This window comes from Sitophilus oryzae, unplaced genomic scaffold (assembly GCF_002938485.1).
Source record: "Sitophilus oryzae breed Bouriz unplaced genomic scaffold, Soryzae_2.0 scaffold_1499_pilon_pilon, whole genome shotgun sequence".
NCBI lineage: Eukaryota > Metazoa > Arthropoda > Insecta > Coleoptera > Curculionidae > Sitophilus > Sitophilus oryzae.
Window position 1 is genome coordinate 2,672,693 of NW_022146168.1, and position 15,181 is coordinate 2,687,873.

The following is a 15,181-nucleotide window of genomic DNA, read 5'->3' on the forward strand; positions in this document are numbered from 1 at the left end:
TTGAGACGCACCCGGTATTTTAAAGATATTATAAAAAGATCAGAATAAAAATTAAACCTACAATGAAGGAAGATTTCACCTTCATAGGAGGTGTAGATGAGCATTTTGTAGGTACTATCACTTCTGTACAACGAAGAAAATGCTGGTCTTTGGGACGAAAGTTGTACCTTAGGATATAAATGGCAATCAAGTACCGTACTAAATAAAGGTAGACATGTTTTTATTTATTATTGTTTATAGTTAAAATAAATATTTTCACCTCTTCAAATTATATTTATATCCATAAAATTTGTATTATCAAAAAGTGATAAAAACGGAGAACCTCCCCTAAAATGGTGCATGGTAGAAGAGAACAGGAGCTATTTTTGGATTTAGGACGTCATTTTACATAAGAATCAGAAGAAATGGTGCCAGGGCTTAAGCATTTGGAGTAAATGAGTAACACAATTAAATACGAACCACAAAAAAAAATTCACAAACACGATGGAGGAATTTTCAAACGAACTAACGAATCGCATCGACGCATCACATCGATGAACTACATCATACTCACTACCTACGCATAGACGAACCAAATCGGCGAATCGGCGCATAGTGAGTATGGGGCTTAGGCGATACGATAAATAAATAAATAACGCAATAGGTGATTCGAAAATATAACGCTCCTGTTGTTTTTTACATTCCAACCTAAATTGAATATTTTCATTTGTTGAGTTAAATACCAATAGGGCATCCTTGACACGGACCTCTGGCACCAGGCAAATCTAGTCGTCAACAAATTAATAAATGAATGCCAGTTCAAATTACACGCTATCTATATAAGCATTCACACACACACACATACATACTGTGCGATCAAAAAGTTTTATGATGAAGCAGGCTATAACTTTGACACCTTCAAATTACATAATATTAATATCCATAAGTATCATACAAAATGCGCGTGGTCGTAGAATTTTTTGACCAACTGATTAAAAATATAACAACTAAATTTGTTTAAAGATTTAACCAATTTGCATTTTATGACGAATTTAAGATTTAAAAAAAATTCCAAATAATTGACAGTATTTATGAACTAAATATATCGGATTGTAATTTATATAAAATTAATTATAATAGTTAAAAACACGTAAATACAGCAAGAAGCGTCAATTTTTAGTCCGGTGCTCGCAACAAATGTCTTTACACTTTTAAAGTACTTATCTAAAATACCTTCGTTCTGTTAAAAATCAAAAAAATCTTAGATATAATCTAAATTTAATGGCTTGAGAACGTGTCACACAGTTGCAGCTGACGACAATATATTCTGCTAAGATATATTTTGATCACAAAAAAGAACATAATTCTATAATCCGGTTATAATTATGTTTCTTCGCTTTATACAAATAACTTAATATTATATTTATTATGTCTTCATTGACATTTAGTTATTAATTCCTAAACGGATTTAGATAATGACAAAACGTAAACGACTTAATAAAACAATAAAAAAACAGTGTATGCACTATGTGCGCATATTGAAGTGAAACTTCTTACTAACAGCTATTAAATTGATGGATTTGAAGAATATATATTTTTTATGAATACTTTTTCTAAACTTCAAAAAATTGATTCGAGGCACCATCAAAGAAAGCAATATACGCATGGTCCCAGAGATGCTACAACTTAGTTATTTTGCCATAGAAGGGAAAAAGAGAGTAGCCCACGCGTAATTGCATTTTTCTCTGTTATAAAAATATGTTATCGATATATTAAAAGAAAACCCCTTACTAGTTCGGTTGTCACCGTCTATCGAATGACCCCTGGCCCGTGGCTAACGTCATGTAATGAATGGTCTAACCTCAAATCAAGAATCGTTTTTTTTTAATCCTGGATATTAAAGATTTATTGAAATCCTTGGAAACTGGGTATATTTTTTTGTTTTGTTGTGAATGCTTTGTCGATGAAGCTGTTTTGACTTTTTGTACAATAAAGCGTTTTTTTTTACCCATTACTATTCTTGATATAAAAAGTGCATGTTTGATTATTTACTTGGCCTAGTATATTAAAATATTGGTTAAAATATGGTTGTGGTTATTTGTATAGATATTTATAAAGCTTACTATCTGTTTTGCATTTTCAGTTTTTGATGAGACAATTGATTTTATTTGTGAAATGCCCACAAAAAACCTACCAATGATTCAACGATAGTGTCTATACTGCATAATGTTTAGATCATTTGAAGACTACATGGGATAAACCAGATGTAACATTTTCATAGAAATTAAGATAGCGACATTACTTAATAGGCAAATGTTAGCGTTATTCGAATCAATTTAGTGTTCTTACCTATTATCGTTCAAATCCATGTTAATAGTTAATAAAAATAAATATTTTGGATTTTTATCTTTTATTTTTAAATATATTTTTGGAACTGCTGATTTTAGTAATTATTAAATTAAACGAACTATAAAAAAATTCTCAACCATAACCTGTGCCATAACCCTATAAAATAATCAAAATAAGGCATATCTCCTGTTGCAATGTTCTTATTTAACGATTATCTCGTATAACCTTCGCGTTATGACAAGGTCATGTCCCGCAGCCGTCAATCAAGGCCGACTCGCGGCCTTCAGATTTTACTCCAATCGCGCGTAAAGAAGTTTCACTTCAAAAATCAGAAGAACAAGTAAGAAGCATTATGTTGTATCTAATTAAAAAAATGGATTAAATAATAAATAATTCAGATCTAATATAATATCGCGGATTAATGAATGGATATAATTTTTTGTGACAAAATATACCAAATATAGTCTTACAAAAATCCGTACAACGGTGCTTTTAAGTAAGGCGTTGTTAAGAGATGGATAACGACCAGTAAAAGCGTAAGAAATCACAAGTAGAATGAAATCACCCAAATAAATTATCCAAAAAAAAAAGAATTTAAAAATTTCTTTTACTTAAAATACCATACAATCGAAAAAAACCACGTCGAACACAGCTGGGAAATGACAATCAATGCAAAATTTGGCGAGGTCAAGCCCTAAACTTAATTTTGTTGGCGCGTACTCTTCCTTATTTTTTAATTACCAGTTGAACTTTATAGAAATATAAGAAAGTTGTAAGTCCTTATAAAAATATAAAAAAGTTGTAATTTATTTTTATATAGAGTAAAAATGATTTTTAAATTGTGCAGTTTAAAATTCGAGAAAAAATATGTTTTTGAAAATAAAAATGGAAAGTTTTATCCATTTTTAATATTCCCATAATTATGGTTAAATTTGGATAAGTTTTATATCAATTTTTAGGAAATAATTATTGTTTTACTTACCGAAATAGCTCTATGAGGACTCTAAATAGTCATCATTAAAAATATTCATACTTTACCCGCCATAATATCAAAATATAATGCAAGGAAAAATGTCAATGATATACATATAATGGGACATTTTTCTTTGACCTTTCTACCAAAGAGTATTCGGTCAAGCGGAATAAAGCTGTTCGGATGTTCTTCGCTTTCTTCATGAATAGAGTTGCCAAAGCAAACCAGCAACGGCGTTTTGAATTTTCATAACGATTTTCTAGTGGCTGTCCAGCGCAGAATACTAACAAAAGCATGAATAACGTGACGCTGCAACAACAGCAGCCTGTTGATGACAGGATTTCGAGCCCGCTGCATTATATCAACCTACGTCAAGAGCTGGCAATTACAAGTTTCTTCCCCTTTATCAAACAAGACACTTTGCTTAGAATATATAACTTAGTGGGCTTGTATTTGATATAATTTATTTAATAATTAAAATTATATGTTTACTAGTGTTTCTAAAACCAGTTATTTGCAGTTGTTACCCATTTTTTGTTGAATCATTAGTTATACTTTGAAAAGATACATCTAAGCAATATTTAGTATTAAACAAATAATAATAATTAAATTGATTCTTTTTAGAACTAAATTATATGTGATAGAATAAGTTACATTTAAGAAAAAAAGGTTATGCGTATCATTCTCCTGCAAATTATGATAAACATAAGCGAATAATAAAGATATTTCTTCATTTCTATACTTATGTTATTTATCGAGGTATTATCATGGTATATCGTGGTTATCATGGTATACATACAACAACAAAATAAGAGAAAACAACATATGAATACATAATAATATTATAATAATTTAATAATAATTTTATAATAATACCGTATGATCGAGAAAAAACGGCGTCAGCGTTGGCTATGAAATGAAGATCGCTGTCATTTTATATGTAAATTTATATGGGAACTGTCATCGATCGTCATTTCCCAGCCAACTGGACGCCGTTTTTTTTCGATCATACGGTACTTAATTTGATAATTATTTTATGTTAGGCGTTTTTTACAGTGCAATCACGTTTTTTGACGGTGGACAATATTTGATTTGAACCATAGAGAAATTAAAGTAAATATTATATAATAAATAATATTACAAAATTGTAACATTATTTATTTAATTTATATTTCTCTATGATTTGAACCGATTCAAAGCGAACAGCGGCAATATTTTAACGCACCGTCTTTAATGTTACTTTACAACAATATTTACCGTCACAGCGACCGTATACTGTTCGTTGACAAAAAGGGCCGCCAAATTACGGCTACTCTTTTACGGCACCGTTTTGTAGGAAACCAAGGCTTTCCAGTTACTACTGCTTGCGACCGACGAAAACTCGACCCTACGTTACAGCAGTCGCGCGACCACTGGCCTGGAGACTCGAGCGAGGTACGTCGCGGTATAGGTTGTTACCATTTACATCTCTTCGCAACAGATAAAGCGGTCGAGATCGGGCGACGCTATGTACCAGTTCCAGTTACTACTGTTTGTGACCGGCAAAATCGCGACCCCAGGAGCGCGACGGCTGGAACGAAACACGGCGCTATGCGGTACTGCGGTTCGAGCTAACTTCAAGAGCGATTATAAATAATTTATTTGTAAATTATAAATAATTTATAGTTTTATCGTTATTATGATCGTCGTTCTCCAGTAACAGGTTCACGATTCGTTGTGGTGCGCAACACGACGTTACAATAAAATACCGCTCCAAAATCGCGTTACTGAAATACCGATACATCACTAAATTAATAAATGTTTTATTTAGTTTTATCTATATGTTACGGTTAAGGTGCGATATTCGGTTAATAGCGACATTACCCGGTTAATCTCGAAAATAATACAAAACAAAACAACCAAAAATAAAACCAAACTCAAACATTAACCTGTTAATGTCGACATTAACCGTAACATATATAATTTATATGTTAGATTCTGGTTATGAAAAGGCTATAATAATACATTTTTTAGTTACCAATTCAGTCAAATAAATAATTTCAGTAATATAGCGAATAATGTGATTTCGTGAATTCCAACCTTGTTCTAAAGACGAGAATATATATAATAAAGATTATAATTTATTGTGAACTTAAGAAAAAAATCTCTGCTTTTATATTTTTTATATAATGATTTATGTACATATGTTATGTATATATTTATATGATTTATTATCATTGACATAATTGCACGCACAATTTATTTAATATGCAGTATACACTGAAAATTGTTACCCTGACTGCCAGAAAATTAAATAAAAATTAACAAAAGGCGATTAGAAAGTTCAGAGAAATTTATATTCAGAAATATTTTTTTAATGGACCCTGTATACCTATTTTTTTCAGTTTTTATCAGATTTCAAGTATATACAGGGGGTCTTACATAAGTGCAAATATGTTCGCGGCTAGTAGATCTCGATAAAAGAAACATATTATTTTCTCTTTACCGTTTTTGAATTAAGTTCAAAATAAGCAAATTATTCAAGTTTGAAAATTAAAAATAATATATTTATTTTTTAAAAAAAATGGAGACATCAGATTTTTTCTGTATTTGCATCCCTTTTAGAGCCATAGCCATGGTAATATCAGAGAGTATGAAATTATAACGTGGGAAAATTTGAGGTAAACAGGCCGTTCTAAAAGTTTTCTAAAATATACAGGGACATTTAAAAGAGAATAAACGATTTTCAACAATTTTTTTTGCGAAAAATCCTGGGGTCGAAATATGCCACCCCTAAAAATATTTGCACTTTTTTAACACTCACCCTGTATAGTTTGTCTATTTGTCTATATTTGCCTATTTCTAGTTTTGTCAGAGGTTTACTGTTTTGAGTAAAATCTCAAATGCATTGGATAACCTAAAGTTCATATCAGCTGATATGTTTAATAATAGGTGAAACGTTGACTATTTATCATATACATTAATATGTCATTTATGTATAGTTATTAGTCATATATGTATAATAGAGGGCGCCGATTAAAAAAATTCGAAAAGAAGGTAAAAAATATTTGATTTATTCAGTTTCCGTAGGGAAACAACTGAAAATATTTTGTAATATGGGGAAAAAAACTATAATTGTACATAATTTAAAGTTTTATTATTTCAGTTTACTAAACTGTAAAAGATAATGATGGAAAAAAAAAGAAAATTGTAGACGGTTGCACTATACCTTATAGTAATCTACAGTGATTAAAAAATCTGCAGTGGATAAAATTAATTTAAGTATTTTTTTGTAGAAATTTAAAAATGTAGTTTTATAACTTATATGTGGATAACGTAGTAGGTGACAACATTGCATTCTCTCGAAGCACTATAAGCAAATTTCCGGAAACCGAACAAGCTGCACTCAAAAGTATTTTATTATTTTCCGGAAAACATCAAGAAAAATATAATTTTTTCAACATCTTTATTCCTAAAAAAACCTCATGGACGTGTTTGTGGGGTCGAAGTATACTCCAAGTTAAAATACTTGCAGTTATTTCTGATACACCCTGTATTTCGGTATAATAATAACAGTTGCCATATATAGCGTTTGACGCCTTGGGAATAGCAAAGCAAAGCGTTCCATACTGGAGTCATTTGACATACAAGGAAGGTAATGTAGCTAGCACTATGCTTCAACCGCCTATATTATTACCTTAGGATTGTCCCCGAAGTACTCATTTAAGGCCTATTTTTATTTCATTAGAAAGGATCAAACCCATAACATATTGGTAGACAACAGCTGTACCTCTAGGTCACTAGGCACCACTGAAAAAAAAAATTATATAAAAATATATATGCTACGGCTAAAATGGATACTTTGCTAGTTTTAAAACTATCCATTTTAGCCGTAACATTATAAAATAAAAATAAAATATATATATTATAATGAATAATCGAAATTATAATTCGTTTAAAATGAATTTCAATTATTATTTATAATATGTCAAGATGTTTATTTATACCATAAATTAAGACTTTATCACACTTTGCTTCCATAATCTTTTACATGTTTTTTATAAAAAAATGTGTATTCCCTTGAGAAGCACAATTTAATTTTAACAACGTTCCTCTTTAAAATACGATTACTTCAACTTGGCAATTGTGAATTTCCGACCCTGCGATTCCAGAGATTTACAATGCGTTCCATTATTATAACTTTTAATCTCATAATATCTTCGTCTCATCTCTAGAGCGATATTTAAAAGAAACCATTTTGTTCGAGTGGAACAAAATAATTGCAATCGACATTTCTTCTAAAGCGGATTCTTGTCTTTGTTCGACTTGTCTTTGTTAGAAGAGCTAAAGCCTTGATAACTTTATCTATGCATTATCTATTTTTCTGGTCCAAAGAGAAAAATAGACAACAAAATAAATCCCTCTAAAGAGAAAAATAGAGATTTCTTTAATGTTTAAGATGTTTTAAATAAATAGCAATGATCTAGAAGACAATATAAAATCTGCTCGTTTGTCAGGTTTTTTTGGAATATTACAAAAGAAATTGATGCAATTATTTTTTTTAGTAAACAGAAGTTTTTGTAAATAAAGTTACCAAACCGCTGGAGCTAAATAATATTTTCAATAGTCTTCGTTACAGGTCATTTACCAAATACAGATTTTTAACACATCGTGTGCGTTTTAATAGTGGCTTAACATAACCTTTTTTATTTTTTCAGATAAAAAACGAAATTTGGTATGTTTTGTTTTTTGTTGTTTTCGATCACTTCCTGAGTCATCGGAAACGACTACAACTTTTGATTTTTAAATGGCATTCTCTGTATATTTCTACTTTATTGGATAGAAAATGACTCTCTGAATATCATATGTCAATTTCTGACCTTTCGCTTAAAAAATATTATTTAAATTTCAAGCTAGAGTGCCATAGCTGTATTAAAAACACTAATTTTTAGTCAAGAAGCCTTGGAAAAATAGATTTGATCGTCTAATGTTTTTCGTGTCTTACAATTTCAAATAAACCATGTGCGAAAATGTCAAATGTTGATGAGTTGATATTAATAGGTAAAAAGGCCAATGAAAATGGCTTTAAATTATTTTAAAAGTTAGCCGCTAGTGGCCGTGACAGCAACAAAAACTGAAAATATTGTTTTTCTCTTTAAATTTTTTCTCTTTAAAAAATGTTGAAAATATGGTATTTGTCAATTATGCACATTTTTACTCTAGATCATTATTAACAATTGTCAGAAATAAAGTGACAGGGAAGTTTAATCATTTTGAAATTCAAACGTTGATATTTGACGAACAAAAAAATTCTAACGTTTCGGAAAGTTTATCTCTTTACATCATCGGAAGCAAAAAAAAATACAAAGAATAAAGAAAAGACTATTTAAAATATTTAAATTCAACTATTCGAGAACACTTTAGTTTTTTAAAACAGATACGTCTACAAAAACCGTTGACGTTCTGTTAAAATGACATTACTATATCAAGTAAAACTTCAAAATTAACAATTACTACCTGATAACAATTACTTAATAAGGTAAAAACAAATATACCAATACATTTATTTTTATTAGATTGTATTAAAAAAACCTATTTTATTTTTCTTTTAGAGGCTATCGCTTCTTTCATTACAATTTTGGCGTTATTAAATGGCGTGCCCTGTGTCCCATGAATGCTGCCAAATCTTAGATTTGTGAAAATCCCCCTTCCTTAAATAATCTTTATGTTCTTTAATTCGAACATTTAAGGATCTAGATCTCTTTTTTTGCTTCCGACGACGGAAAGAGATAAACTTTCCGAAACGTTAAGCATTTTTTTGTTCGTTAGGCAAATTTGTATATAAGTTTGGATTAACGCAGAAGTGTTTACAAAAAATAACTATTTTATTTTGTAGATTTTCTTGCAGTGGCTAAATACCCATATAGGAATTTTTAGAGATATTGCAATATATTTTGTAGTTATGAAAGGCAAGGCATTTTTACTATTCAGTGCTTTACATTTTTTGTATTTTTTATCTTTTCTAGCTAAGTCCTGAGTCCATTTTCTTGACTAAATGTAATCCACAAATCTGTTAGTATCAATTTTCATGAGGCAAAAAACATATGCTGAGATTGGCATATCATAGACTCAAAAGGTGTCAGGACTGCCCGGGATATCTTTGTATAAAATTTTACAATGCCCTTCCTAAACGAATCAAATGTCTGAAGCAGAATATTTTTGGAAGATCAGTAAGGCAACTGCTGATAGATAAGTGTTTTTATTTATTTCATATTTTTTTAAATATAATTTGCGAAACATGTATTCCTGTAATATTCTAAAGTATTTGTTAGATCGTTAAGATATCTGATTTAAAAATTACCCACCCTGCAAGGTTGGATACGGCATTTCGTTTACATCTTCATCAAGGTCGAACTAAGCATTTGATATATTGAAGAAAAATGTGGGTCGATTTCCATAATTGGTGACGGGCTACAAGATGACGCCCTCGACGCACAGTGTTTCAGAATCCCAATTCAGGTGGAAAATAATGCTACATTTCAAGATACAAAAAGCATTTATATTTTTTTGTCAGAAAAGCCTTTTTGCATCAAATGTAATAATATTTGGCAGTAAACTAATAATAATATACACAAGGTGTCCCATTTTTCTTGTTTAATTTAGATCAAAAAAATATAAGTTCTGTTACTAAAAAATCATAAATGTAATACTTACTTATATAAGTAAATAGAAAAAATAATGTTATGGTTAGGTTAGGATTTGATTTTAAAAATTTAGATAAATGAAATCCACTTTTCTTCCATTTTCGGTAAAGAACTATACCAAAATTTCGAACACAGGCTTCAATTAATATTAATTCGCCATCCGTAAGGGATTCTTCGTGAACAAATTTAATGACTTCTTTGAATAAAATATTTGTGACTCTTTACTGGATGGTGTCATTGTTCTAATGCTTTTTAAAACATCAAAAAATTGATGTCTTGTAAACTAAGATTAAGAAATAATTTCAAGGTAAAAAATATGTAATGTCAAAACGCAAAATAATTTAACGTATCAAAGTAACCACTTTTCAAATCTTTTCAGTGTAAGATTTTAAAGACGAATGACCAATTTTACTAAAAATTGTTTATTTTTATATTGTACTGTATCTTTTCTTAACATATGAATAAATTATTTTGTTTGTGCGTAGTCAGAACATTTATTAAATTCCAGCTGCTTTAAGATTCTGAAACACTGTGCGACGTTTCGAACCGATGTCTCTAAATGGACGAAATCATCAGGATATTTTTTTAAGGCTGTACTTAAACTGCCGTTAAACGGTAGCTTACTAAAATGCCGTTAATAGGTATGACGTCGTTGATGTGACGCACTTGACGGCTTTATGAAATATAGGAATTTTATAAGGACTAACCAACGCTATCCATCCCACCAAATAACCAACTTAACCAACGCAACTAACCTCGACACTGATAAAATTTTTTTAAAAACAAATATAAATTAGTAAAAACCAACCAACCCCACCAAATAACCAAATAACCAATGAATTAACACCCTCCAAATAATCACGCTAACCAACCCGCCAAATAACAAAACCAATCCAACCAAAAAGAGTGAAACCAATGCAATAAGATCACGCTATAAGCAAAAAAAATATAAAAAAAGTCTTGGTCAGCGTGAGATTTGAACCCCGGACCATTCGCTCACGAACCGATAGCCTCAACCACGGAGCCACAGATGCTCTTGCAATATGCTTATGGCTAGGCATTACTTTACGCCGACATGAACGACGTCACAATATCTATTAACGGCATTTTAGTAGGCTACCGTTTAACGGCTGTTTAAGTACATCGTTTTTTTAATTACTGGTCGATTGGAACCAAACTCGGCACATGGATAGAGGTACCCGAATAGAGTCGGACAGACGGTCATTTTAATACACATTTTGTGAAAGTGAATCAAATTATTTATTACTTTTTCAACATTTCAAACTACATGTTTTTTCAAATCCTTCAATTTAATAGCTGTGAGTAAGTATTTTCACTTCAAATATGCGCACATAGTGCACACACAATTTGTTTTTGTTTTCTATTATATTTATAAAAATGTTGTGTTATAGGACATTATAAAATGAAATTATTTGATTCAATATTAGGAAAAAACTGCCTTTTACCAACTCTTTTTTCATTTTCGTCTATTTTCATTATTAAACCTTGCACATATGAAATCAATGTAATGGTAAAAACTTGGCAAAAATTGCTAAACTGCCAGCAAAAACTATTTCTTTTTTTTCCTTAAGTAATTTTTTGAACAAAGTAATTCTTCTCGCGGTTAGAAAACTTGGAAACCTTTAAAAAACTCCGTGACAACCCGATGGAAGTTTCCGGCAAATTTTGCAACAAAACGGCATTACCAGACAATCGTTTGTATTCCTTACTTCCCCGTTTCCTTTTTGGAAAGTTTAAAAAGTTTGCGCCAACACCGTTTTTCAAAACAAAAAGGTAATTAAACAGAAACTCCTTTTCTCTAAACTTTGCCATCGTCCCAGTACCCTTATAAGTACTTTATTAGTTGGAAATGTTTGGTGTTACTTTGAAATTATATAATTTGCCTCGTGTCCTCAACAAGTTATTGTAATGTTTTCGTGTACTTTTTTTTAAGTCTTTTTTTATGAAACAAAAAAATAATAGAGTTTCCGGAACCGGAAATTTCGGCATGATGCCTCTAAGAAAACGGGATTTCCCGGTTTTGTTGGTACTTTCTGTACCAGCAAATTTTTGACTAATGATTGTGCGGTTTGTCAATCAGCAAACAAGGGATGTTTTACAAAATTAAAACTGATAAAAAATTGAGTTTTAAATGAAAATAATATGAAATTAATACGTAAACAGTAATGAGAAAATTAACATGAACACAAATGAATATAATCGAAGAATAAAAAACGAAAAAAACATAGACATCTTAAGCCGGGACTCCATTAGGCCACACGCCACGCGCCTTTGGAAGAATGTACACATGAGATCTGGGACAGACGACACACATGTGATGGCGTGGGATTGCGTAGGATGGCGTGTGACACGTGTGACTGCGTAACGTGGGGTGGCGTGTTGTCTAGTGTGTACGCAATACATATAATTAAATGGAAAAACATACGCACAGATCTTCATGACGTGAGGTTGCGTGGCGTTGCGTGGCGTGGCGTGTTGCCTAATGGGGTTCCGGCATTAAAATTTTCATCAAACATCATAAACAAACGTAACTAAATTTGAAAAAAAATCCTGCATATACTTATAAAAAATGCAAATGCTTATAAAAACATAATATAAAAATATAACTAATACATTTAGCAACATTAAACTAATACATTTAGCAACTACTTTAGCAAATATAATAACATATTTAAACTCCAAAAATTGCTAATAAACATTATAGGAACTCGAAAAGAACTTCAGATGTAAGAAGAGTAAGGGATAGCAGCACTATTTATTTAAAAGAGTTTGATTTCGACCGCTAGAAAATATCAATGGACGACCCAACATATTTTTTTATATATTGTAACCGAGTCCCGACAGTACCGAAAGAACAGGGAATTCCCGGTACTTTTAGTATTGGGGTGTCCCTGTTCTGAACCCCATCTACGAGCATAGGATTATTTTATATTCCCGTTTAATCTTGTTCAGATATTTGTTAACGTTCATACATATGTATATATTTTTAGCAAGTAATGCAAGATTAACCGATATCCTATAACATAGAATAATTTAATTAAAATCTGAATAAAAGCTCTTTTTCGTGTTTTCAGTAAACTGAAATTTTTGCAGAAGTATTTAATTCCACAGTAGATAAAATAATAAAAATAAAATATTAGAATAAACAATATATTGGGATTATTCGATTATAAACAATAATACTCCTTTTTAATTAAATTAGACAAAACGGTCTGTGTAATATTTGAAAATATCAAAATCATTTTATGGAATTTTTTATAATATTTCAATTATTATCTTTTATATATTTACTAGTTGAAGCCTGGCGCATCCGCCACGATATCAGGAAAAAAATACTGCTTATTTTTTGTTTAATTAAATGAAAAACAAAAAATCCGGCGACGACAGTTTTTAGAAGAGCCAATTAGCTATCTTTTAGTAAAAAGAACAACTTTCTAGAGCAAGTCGTTGCTTCGGTAGAGACGACACAGATAAACATTAGCATTTTATAGGTATATGTAGATACTGATATATTAAATAACATATTTGTAAGCTATATTATATTATATTATATTATTACTATTATATTATTAAACAGAGTCAATTCTGAGCCGGAGCCCTGTTAAATGCTATATTCTAAAACATTTTTTCACATACCTTATGTTTTTTCTTTTGTTTTCAGGTAAGGCAGAAAGCAGACAAATTTATTAGCCCATGACATATGTATGTAAATAATATAAAATGGTAAGCATTGTAATTAATGTATTTTTGGACGCTGTTATTATAACAACTGTTATTATAACAACTAAATATTGAATAAATATGTTAAAAAAGATAGTTATTTCAAATGAGAACAAAAAAGCGCATATACAGGGTGTACGATTAGTGCGAGGAAGTCCATTAGTATCGTCGTTGTTGTCGAAGATATGAAAATAAGGAGCATATATATAAGATAAGGGGCATATCCTAAAAATATTTTATTGTATACAGGGTGCCACAAAAAAGTTTTGATAATGCGTCAGATATTTTATCTATTTCATTCTATATTTTTATATTTGTTTTTATTATTAAGGAGGTATATTTCGTTGTTCAAATATTTAATATGTGCACTGTATAAATATTGCTAATAATTAATATAATGATATAGATATTCTTTTAAAAATATTTTTTTTAAGAATAATAACATTTTTAATTTGGCTGTGTATTTACTGTAATAAACATACGAATTATCAATAATTAAATTTACACGAATAACATAGAGGAAAGTAGCTTAATATGAGACGGGATCCTAATTTGAGATATTTTTTTGGAGAAATATCCAATATTTTCCAATAAGCCTCATTTGATTGTAACTCATATTACACAAATATAAGTTACACAAGAATGAGCATAATATTTTAAAAATAGATTCATAAAATATTAAAAGATGTTTATTAACTCTCAAAACATGAACAAATTATTCAAAGCATTAATTCCTATTTTACTTGAATGAATATAATCAAGTGTAACAGGAAATATGAAAATCGTATATTTATTGAACATATTTCCTTGTTTATAGTAAGCTTTTTTAGAAGTTTTAATTCATTTTTCAAGGTTTTCAAGAAATATATTAGTAGAACTAAGATGGTCGAAAAATACCACATATTTTATTATCCCTAACAACTAAACTCACTTTAAGAAACTTCGAAAAATGAAAACTGTAATTGAAATTTATTGTTTGCTGGTTAGTTTTAGTAAGTCGAAACAGAAATAAAAGAGAAAACAGCTACAATTTTATTCAATTTTTAAACTTTCAGAATGTTTTAAGAAACTTTGCCGTCAAAAACGAATTAATTATTGATTTTCTAATTAATTAAGTATTAGATAGCGTAGAAAATCAAACAACGCTACATTAAGTCGCTTTATAAATTTTGTATTATGTGTGTGTATTATGAGCCCGATTGTAAGTGATTTTTTTGACGAGAGTTTTTTTATCATATGAAATATTCAGTACCTATAAAAGAATTTGTATTTTTGTTATTTATTCTATGTTTAACGCGAATAAATGATCAATACATAAACGCGGATTTTTCATCCAAAGATATGTTCGTCAAAAGGTATTACAAATATTACACATTTTAATATGGCAACACTCTCGCTTTCGGTTCCACACCGTCTTCTATATGCCTTCGCTGGCCAAACTAGAGAAAATGAGTGC

General features: G+C 30.1%; 1 protein-coding gene across 1 annotated transcript in view; it reads left to right on the top strand.

The window, feature by feature from the left end:
• Positions 1 to 13,682: 13,682 nt before the first annotated feature.
• LOC115877843 (octopamine receptor beta-2R) overlaps positions 13,683 to 15,181 on the top strand; it is a 417,890-nt gene continuing 416,391 nt past the window's right edge. The window contains exon 1 of the mRNA XM_030894166.1: positions 13,683 to 13,707. The gene's annotated coding sequence lies outside the window, so the exon portion shown is untranslated. The remainder of the gene's footprint in view (positions 13,708 to 15,181) is intronic.